This window comes from Lathamus discolor, chromosome Z (genome assembly GCF_037157495.1).
Source record: "Lathamus discolor isolate bLatDis1 chromosome Z, bLatDis1.hap1, whole genome shotgun sequence".
Classification (NCBI taxonomy): domain Eukaryota; kingdom Metazoa; phylum Chordata; class Aves; order Psittaciformes; family Psittacidae; genus Lathamus; species Lathamus discolor.
Window position 1 is genome coordinate 96,567,999 of NC_088909.1, and position 10,353 is coordinate 96,578,351.

The following is a 10,353-nucleotide window of genomic DNA, read 5'->3' on the forward strand; positions in this document are numbered from 1 at the left end:
ACCTCACACTAGACAATGTTCTCCCCTCTCTTCTAGTTTTGAATTTGCTTTCAGAAATGACATTTTTTAATATTTATTGGAAAAAAACCAAACAGACTGTATAAGGGAGGAATAATGCATCTAAATTCTTTATTGCGGAGCAATACAGATATAACCAATTACCTTGATTTCATTTTGAAACCTATACGTCACATGATCAAAGGAATACAGAAAAGCTTTTATATGGATCAGTAGAAGATTTATGTCATGCTTTCCACTGATTATACAAGAAGCCTAGGCAATTAGTCACATTGGTTAGGTATCTTACTCTAAATGGGATGATTCCAGGCCTGAGTACTGATCTGATGTCAGCAGACAAAAGAAGGTGGTGGAACCCAGGATGGCTTTCCCAAAGACACACAAACAGTTAATGCCAGAATTGTTGCTTGTCCGTTCCTTGCAATCTCAATTGACTGTGTTTCCTTCCAAAGTGGAAATAGCTTTGTCTGGAAGAGACAGACCATTTATAGTTGATTTAATGTATTTAGTTTGAACTTTATACTGTTTCACTGGTAAGCAGTTTGCAGAGGGCTAATGTCTGGTTAATTGAACTGCAAGCTTTCCACAGATGGAGAATGTAAGTGTTAGCAAATAATGTACTTTAAATAGGCATAAGTAAACTTTGAACCACTGCTTTCTATAATCAGGAGTTCACCATTTATTGAAGGTATTTATTAGCTTAGTAATATTTTGGAGCAGTTTATAAGTGAATCTTCACTCATATGTTGCTCTCTACAACTACCTGAAAGGAGGTTGTAGTGAGGTGGGAGTCAATCTTTTTTCCCAAACAACAAGCCATAGCACAAGAGGTAATGGACTCAAGCTTCATCAGGGGAGGTTTAGACTGAATATTAGGAAAAATTTCTTCACAGAGAGGGTGATCAGACATTGGAACAGGCTTCCCTGGAAGTGGTGGAATTACCGTCCCTGGAAGTGGTGGAATCACCGTCCCTTGAAGTTTTCGCAAACCAAAAAGATAAAGCCTGCAGTGATACGGTTTAGTGGTGGACTTGGCAGTCCTGGGGTAATGGTTGGACCTGATGATTTTAAAGGTCTTTTCCAACTTTGTTGATTCTGTGCTTCTCTGATTCTCTGTCTGGTACTTATACATCCGATCCATTATTATAGCATCTGGCTGTGGTAGAGTAGCAGACTGGAACAAAAATGAGCTCCATTCACTTTAGAAATGCAGAGGAATAATAGTTTTAAAAAATATACAAATTGAATTCCTGATGAGGTTTTCTTCACCAGCTGGAAAGCCTCTCACTGTCAGAAAGGCATTCAGCGTGTTTGACATTAAGGGTGGGGGAATGTTTGTGCAATTATAAATGTTAGACTTGCAAACACGCCTTTTCATTGCAACAGGCTGAACTTTCACATGTCAACAGGAATCGTAACTTTTCATAAGATAAACCTTGGTTTCTGTACCTTGGCATTGTTGCTGCTCTTTTCTATATTATTTCAGTATTCATATCACTAAATTGTAGCTGAAGTTTACATACGTGCACGTTTCTGATGAGACATTTAGATAATGTAAGTATTCTTGACTAAACATTCAGTTGCTACAGCTACTGTATGCTGCCGTAACACTTTTGGTATTGTGATGAAAGCTCAAATGGCACCAAGTATGAGTAATTACCTGTGATCATACAGGCTTGTGATATCTTGTGCAGTGCTGCTGAGCCTGGTATTAATTTTATAAAGCTTTTTGATTGCTGAGGTCTGAACATTTTCAGGGAACTCTACCCAATATTTTCCTAGTTACTTAGCACAAAAAAATTTAATTGGTCTACAGTGTCTTTACAGTGCTTCATGTGTTTGTCGTTGTTGTGGGGGGGTTTATTTGGCTTCAGTTGGAAGAATTATTTAAAAGTTTGAGAATGGATTTAGGAAGTGGGGTGCTGCAGTCCTTATCTAATCTGAGGAGGAAGAAAGAAAGAAGATTGAAGCTGCCTCCATGTCATGTGAAGGATTGCAGTTTAGGACTGTTTGTTTTAGTACAGTAAATGAAGTGCCCATGTGCTTCCCATCCGTTCTTACATAAACTTTCATGTGCATGGCATGTCTAATTCTGGAAACAATTGGGCAGTTCTTAGAAAAATGATAGCTCAGGTTGTATTAAACTTAGTACCAAGTATTTCTGTGCTGTGTGAGCCTCCTTGAGACATGCTGACAAGAAAGAAAAGGGAAAACAATGCAAAGTTGCAGTGTTTCTTGTTGGATGATAATGGCCTATGGAAATCTCAAGGATTTAGGCCATCTCGTTTGTAATTTCTTCCTGCATCTGTAATGTGCTTATTGCAGTAATGCTTTAACCACACCTATCTGAGCAGGTGCAAGTATAGCAGTGTTGTGGGACACCCTTTCTGACATCTCAGATCTGGAAGTAATGTGTGTGATGTATCACTCAGTTCATGGGTAAGTATGCCATGTGGAAAGCATTCCTGCATAATAGCCTGATGCATATTAATTAGACAAGCAAGATACTCATGTGATGTAAATCAGATAGTTTCTTGGAAATGTACTGATTCATATCGCAACTGAGAATCTAGCCCAGTATCCCTAATTAGGGGAAATTACAATCTGTGTTACAAATAATCTAAAATTATTTTTTACACGTTCAGGGAGAGATACATGCATAGAATGTTTTATTTTAATGATTAATGGTTAATTGTGTTAATTTTATTAGTGTGATGAGAGAAGGGATGTTATCTGTAAGGCTGTGGAAAGATGGCAGCTTTCAAGAAGACAGCTGGTGTGGTGTAAAAATTGTGGGAGTTTTGGTGGTAAGACTGGAAATAATGGGAGATAAGAACACAGCAGGAGCTTGTAGAGAAGTAGAGTTAGGTGACCTTTTCCTCTGAACTTCACTGTTTGAATATCCAAAACGTTTTCTTCATTTTCTCATGACTTTCTGCTGAATTACAGTAAGTGCTTTCAGTTTGGGCGCTTGCTTTTAAACTCTATCGGCTAAAGTTCACCCAGACTTCTGCTGCCACACAAGCCATCAGTGTATTTCCCCACATTGGCAGTGACAAACTATTCTATGATTCTATGATCTCTCAGTCTCTGGGCATCATACAAGGAAAATCACAACTCATACAGCTCTGAGCTTTGCACTACCTAGGTGCTTGGTGTTAGTGAATTAACATCATAAAGCTCAACTGCTCAGTGCCTGTGGAAAGGAGAGCTATATAGCAAATTCCAACAAGCTGACTGGAATGCTGCTTGCAATAGATCTTTAAAAGAGCTTCAGGTGGTGGAGTGCCTTAACCAGTGTCATTGTCTGTGACTAGGATCATAGACTCATGGAATGGTCAGGGTTGGAAAGGACCTGGAGATCATCTTGTTCCGACCCCCTGCCATGTTCCGGGACACCTCACATTAGACCATGTCGCCAAGGCCCTGTCCACCTTGACCTTGAACACTGCCAGGGATGGAGCATTTACCTCTTCTTTGGGCAACCTGTTCTAGTGCTTCAACCATCCTCACAGTAAAGAACTTCTTCCTTATATCCAACCTGAAGTTTCCCTATCTAAGTTTGATCCCATTACCCTTTGTCATACCACTGCAGTGCCGAATATAAAGTCCCTCTCCAGCATCCTTGTAGGCCCCCTTAGGATACTGGAAGGGTGCTATGAGGTCTCCATGCAGCTTCTCTTCCCCATGCTGAACAGACCCAACTTACCATAGTATCCTTCATCACAGGATCCCTTTCCTGAAATAAGCCATATAGCCTTTTTTGTTCAAAAGTGCTTACTGTTCCGTTGCTTGCCTGCCACTCCCAGTGCATGCTATGCACTAGCTCAGCAGTTAAAGGCAGCAAGATTGCATTTGGTTTCTTCCTCTGCCTGAGGGAGCTCTAATCAGCAGCTCCTGTCTTCCAGGAAAGTATTCTGGCTATAAAGTACTCTGAGGTGGGATGGTTGCAGTATCTCCTCTTGAAGGTGTTTTGCTATGCATGGAATAATTAAATATTAATTGGGAGTGCGAAAGAAGATCAGTTTATGGATTAGGTCACGCATCTGGGAGCAGGGAGACATGGGTTTTAAGCCCTAACTCCAGGGAAGACTTGTCATTAGTCTTGCTGTTTGTCTTCAAGCTGTTTTTTCGAGGATGTCCTTGATTAGTGTGTCACAGCTGAGGGAAGCAGAGGAATGTGGAACTATAAGTAGATATAAACTGAAGTGAAACTAATTAAAATCAGGAGGTTACACTAGAGGTGTCAGCTATCTTGAGCAATAGCAGCTGAGTGTGCTGATATTCAGGGTTAAGTAGCAGTGATGATGCTGAGTATCTAATTTTGGAATTTAAGTACTGAATCAAGCATCTGAATCCTATCTACGATATACTTACACAGATCTAACCATGAATGTCAATGTTGAAAATGTAAGGTATTTTTAAAATCCCATATAATTTCTTGTGCTGGTGTCACTGCTTTTATCGTTTTTGTATTTTATGTGTCTGTCAAACCTCCTCTTTGTGTCTTCTATTTTCCTGTCTTCCTGTTTCTGTATATGTTTTCTTGTATTCTTGCATGGCAACATATTTCAGTTTTCATGGCAGAATTTTTCAGTTGTTTTTTTTTTTTTGCTAGATTCCGTGTCTGAAATTGCTCCTCCAAATACACTACATTATCTCTCTGTTCAGAGCTGATTATCTTACAAGTAGTTTCTGTAGGTTGTTATGGGTTTTCATCACTTCCTTATTGAAGTACTTTCTGATACTGCATTAACCAATTTCACTGATGTATGACACTGATAGTATCAGTGTTCTTTCTGCACACTTTTTGTTTCCTTCAGGAACTAATTAATCTATTTTATCTGAATTATTATCCTAGTTTTTGTTGATTATTTTACTGGATAGTCACCTTTTGAGAGATTAATGGATCATCCAGTACCGTATACAAATGTATAAATAGTAGAAATTATCTGTACCGGTCAGATTTTTATCTGAACTCTTCCAACATTTGGGAACTATGCAGATTATAGCATTAGTTCTATTTCTTTAATAATAATTTTGACTATCAGGATTATTTTTTTTCCCTACCAGTTTCGAAAGAATTGTGATAATTGAATTGTATTTTCAAGCTGTAATTTCATATGACTTTAGCTGTAATATACTAAGCATATAGTAGTGACTTCAATGTTGAAAACTGGGGGGGGTGTTAGCACTACTGCAAAACACATTTTTTAGCAGAATCCAGAAATAGTCAAGAAGGCTAAACTGGTTATAGTAGTTTACTTTCACTGTCTCAAGGATTTGCTAATAAATAACGTGCTTGGTGAGACTCTCCCAGTAGCTGAGAAAACCCCACACAAATTCAGAAAGTTCTACAATAAAATACATAACTCTGTAAATGTCTAGTGTCTAGAAACTGTTAATACAAAAGCTGATCTTGTAGACATACATTTCTGAAGTAGTTCCTCTTCAGGAAACCTGAATGCCAGAGGCATCTGTAGTGAACAGTATTTTGAAAAAGTGTGTCTGTTATCATAGGACCTTACTGGCAGTTCTAAGCATTATGTTTTGTCTGAGAATAAGAAGAGAATGTGTTGGAGCAGTACCTAATCTTTTATAAACCCGGTCTGAAGTCCATTATAATAATAACCAGAAACCTGTTTAAATGTCTGAAATACCACAGCATGGCAGATTAATGGGTATTTTAGTGATATGGAGAACTGCATTATCTATTTTAGTAGACCAGCCTGAACTTTTCAGAATACTAGTTGTTTTATCTGAAGTACACAGATATTAATATCAGTCCATTTTAAAGAAAATGGATCATCATGACATTTCAAGAGCACCAGTAAAGGTAGTTTTGACTATATGCTTTCCCACTGATTTAAGAGTGTAATGCATCTCATTCATGCCCAACATGCATTATCCATCCCTTTTTTCTGCAGAAACAGAGTAAAAAGCACTTATTCTTTTAATACTTTCATTAAATGTTTGCAGCGTTATATTTTTTTCTCTGTGCTGCATTAAGCTAACAGTAGTTAGTATAATGTATGGTTTTCATGCAGACTGATGTATTAAATTATTGTAATCAGGGTGTTTAGCATTGCAATGATTTCTGATATCATAATTACACCCATAATTAACTGGTTTTGTATTTTTTTACTCTCCAGCTCCCAAATTACTTAATACTAATGAAAAAATGTGTACTTACAACGTGAAGTTGTTGTGATGCTGGTCTTTGGTGGGGGAAAGTATGCAGATATGCTTGGAATTGCCCAGTTATTAACTTCTCTCTAGTTTCCCCCTAACAGTGAAGAGGTTAGAGAGGACTTTTTGATAGCCAGATGAGAAAGTTACATCACAAATGTTTTAAAATGACAAAAATAATTCCATTAATTATGACCTGTTTCTATGAAACTGTAGTGATGCAGCTAAGTGAAAATAGATTGAAATCACGCTGTGCTGCTCCTGGCTGGTGTTTTCAGGATACTTATGTTATCAGAATATTTGCTAACTGTGGTTGAATTGAAGGTTCACTAAAAATGTCATCAGTCATTGTCATGATGAGATGCACGGATGGGCTAATAGTTCCATTGTCTTTGGCAGTATTTCTTCACTGACACACTGTATAGTAGAGATATGATTTTTTTTTCTTTTTTAATCTTAAAACTTTTTGTGTGCTCTTCATTTAATTCTTCACTTCTGTTTTTTTCGAGTAACATCAAATTTGATTTGAACTGGCTCATTTGTTCAGTTGTGTTCATGTCTCAAGAGACATCGGCAGTAAGTAAACCCATAAAGTAATATAAAGTAATACTGGATGACAATAAAGTAATCCAGTAAATATTGGATACCAACTAGTATAAAGTAATATTGGATAACAGCTACAAGCCCTTGTAGTTCTTGTTTAATTTTAAAGAACAATTTTTTTTCCACCCATTTTTTCATTTTGGATGTGTGTTCATAACCCTTGAAACTACCACTTTGGGATATTCCTGGAAATAATGTCGTTGCAATGTGCTTATTGTACTGGGGATTTAAAATTAATCTGGATCATGTCTTCTGTCTTCAGATCGCCAGCCTTAATGCCACTTCTGAACTGCAGTGTGGCATATGGTTCTGAGAAAGACTGCAAAGGGGCATAAAAAAGCTGCATCCTAATTTTATGCTTCATTTCCTCCATGCATTTGAATTTGGCCTCCAGAAGTTTGTTCAGCAGAATGCTTGGTAGAGGCAACAGAACTCTTGAGCACTAATGAGGTACATAAAGATAAATATACTTCATAATAAATTTATGTTACTATCCGCTCAGAGCAATTCTTAAGGAGGCAAATGAAAATTAAATATTTATAAATAAAATGAACTGAATTGCAAAACAAGTATCAGTCTTCAAGAGGAAGGGGAAGCCTTCTGAAAGCTAAAATTGCTGTTACAGTAACTGAAAGGCTCAAATATTGCACAAGAGATTTAAACTGACAGCAGATGAACAGTTTAGGGAAATGAACAGCTGAGCAGCTCTTTTTCCAGTAGATGTAATAGACTAAGAAGATAACTTGCGGAGACTATATCCTCAGGATTGGAGGGATACTATGGTCTGTCATTTTCTGCTATTTTTAAGCCTGAATGACCTGTATTTAAAAGGCACACTGAAAGATGTTGCTGCTAGTTTTTAAGAAGGGAGCTCAGAGGTCATATACTCTTACCTCGCTCTTTGGTTTTCAACTTGTCCTTCCTATTTAATTTTCAGCTAATTCCTGAGCCTTTCGTATGATGGCTGGATGCTTTCTTTTTGCTGAAAATAACTTGCAGTTGAAGAAAATGTTAACAAATAATTTATTCAATGTCTTGCTGAAATATACATTTCAGAAACTTCTGTCTACTTGATTTACACCAACAAGTGTTGCAGCTTTAGATTAGGCCTTCGTTTTCAGAGAGATTAGATCACAAATAAAACCCCAACCAGTATGGCTATTTTCATCCAAAAAATGACTCTGTGTGGATCTTCATGGGGATCAATAACAATGGTAATTTACTTTGTATGATATTTGAAGAAGTACCTGGAAGAAAATTCCTTGGTGCTCTTCAATATAGATTTTCAATGATGCAGTTTAAGAAAGAGACACATTTTTAAACATCTCCTCTGTAAGGTAGCCTCAGTTCTGTTTCCCTGTTAAGTCCCAGCATTCTCTTCTTTCTCTTTTGGTCAGAGGACTACCCATGTCACCATTTCCTTGGTGATTACAATGTCCTCCCACGAGTTTCTCTGTCCTTTTGCTTCCGAGTAACGCCTTCTCTCTCACTCTTCTTATTTTTCTTTCTTTTCTTCGTCAGAGGCTTCTGTGAACACTGACGCCTCTGTGGTTTGCCTCATGTCTCTGGTATCCCTGATGGTCTGGATCTGCTTTCTCCTGGACACTGTAAAGCAGGAAAAATACCTAGTGCTTTTTGTTCTTTTTTCCATTTCCAGGTTTGCAAATAAAGATTTTACTCTCATTGCCACACTGCTTGGCAATATTTTCTATGTACACGTTGCTTATAGTACCTTTTATTTGAAAAACAGTACTACAGTGTTTTTTTCAAACTTAAACTTTCCTGAATGTGACTTGAAGAGCTGAAATAGGTGGATAACTAAGTTTTGTGTGTGTGTGTGATGAGTTAATTTCTTGCATTAAAATCATGACACAGGTACTCTCAACAGAACTGGAGAACATATGGTTTTAGGCAATCAGTAACTATATTTCTTGGATAAAGTATTTTAAAATCCAGTATAGTTAGCAGATTAGGTATGCCACCTGTCTGTAATCAAGGCAATGGACAACATCCTGGAACAGAAACAAAAGCAAACAGAATAAGGTGTCATTGTAATTTTAATTGTATAATATTAGATGTGTATGTCAGCAGGAGAGAGACAAAAACAGGAAGGCTCAGGGATGGGTGTTACCACATAAGCATGTCAGCTGTTTCAGGGTCTGCATTGTTCTGAACTTGTGAATTAGAACTAATTCAACTGCAAAAGAGCATGGCTGTCTAAAACAGCAATACTGAGAACCAGAAATAAAATTAGATTTCAGATACATGTTGTGAAGAGATAATACCAATACATTATATGTTTACTAGCAGCTAGACACTTCTTGGGCTGGGGAATGGACAGTGAGATGGCAGGGGCTTAAGTCTGCCTATAAAAGGTTTCAAGAACCTTGTGCCAGCTTTAGACTTGGTGCACTGTGGTCTCATGGTTTAGTATGCTTGAAGGCCCAAGCCTTCAAGCATACTTAATGTACTTTGTTTCTGGCAAAGCTACCTATATGTCCTTGGCGTTAACAAGGCTTCATATAGCATGTTTTCTATATTTTCTCAGCCACCATACTGATTTACCCAAATGGTTTTGCGTGGTTTTGCAGCTCTTGGGAATTTCCTGATCTTTGTCTCTCTTCAGAGAGCAAGAAGACCAGGGAGCATACTAGGACTCTATTTGGTAGCACTAGGAGTTAACATGGCACAAGCCCAGGAAGACATTCTGTAAGCTCTGGGTCACAAAAGTAATTTGGTCTTTGTGTTGCTAACTGGCTGGTGGAATAGGTTTTGAAATGTCACTTGCACCAAGTCACACTTTTTATAGGAAATCTGGAAGGTCTGATGCTGTCTGTGCAAACTTTATAAGCAGCCTGGTAAGTCTTACAAAATAAGTGACATAGGAATTATGGAAATGGAAATTTTTAAAATAAAGTTTTATTCTATGTATATTTTCATATCCTCAGTCTTAAAAAACAGCCTACTGGTTCACCTGAAATGTTATTACAAACATTTTTTATCAATTTAGTGTGTTTACGAAGAAGATTTTTTGATTTTTTTTTTTTTTCCCTTGTCAAACTGTGTTATTTGGTCATATTAAGTTGAAGAAGCAGCCAGGCTTCCAGGTTTTGTTTTCTGGTTTTGGGTGGGTTTCTTGTTGTTTGGTTGGTTGGTTTGATTTGGTTTGGTTTGAAGGGAAGAGTTTGATTTTCACTCTAAAGATGTAGCATAGGAATTAAAAAAATGCATATGCCAGATTATTTTCAGTACTTTCTAATGAATAATATTTTTGTTTGTTCCAATAAAATAGACCTACTTGCTAAAAATAATCCATGGAGATTGTCTCATTGTGCTTAGAAACCCTGCAGGATAAGCTTCAGTGGTTTTTATGAACTAATAATAATACAATTCATTAAAGTTCTAAAAAAAATAAATTATCATGGAACAACTCAGCAGGGATTTAGAAATTCTATATAGCAGTCATTAAGGGCTTTTTTTCTGTAGCTCTCAGGTTCCAAAACTATCATTTCTGCAGAAGCACTCTAAAGTCCTCTTAAATTA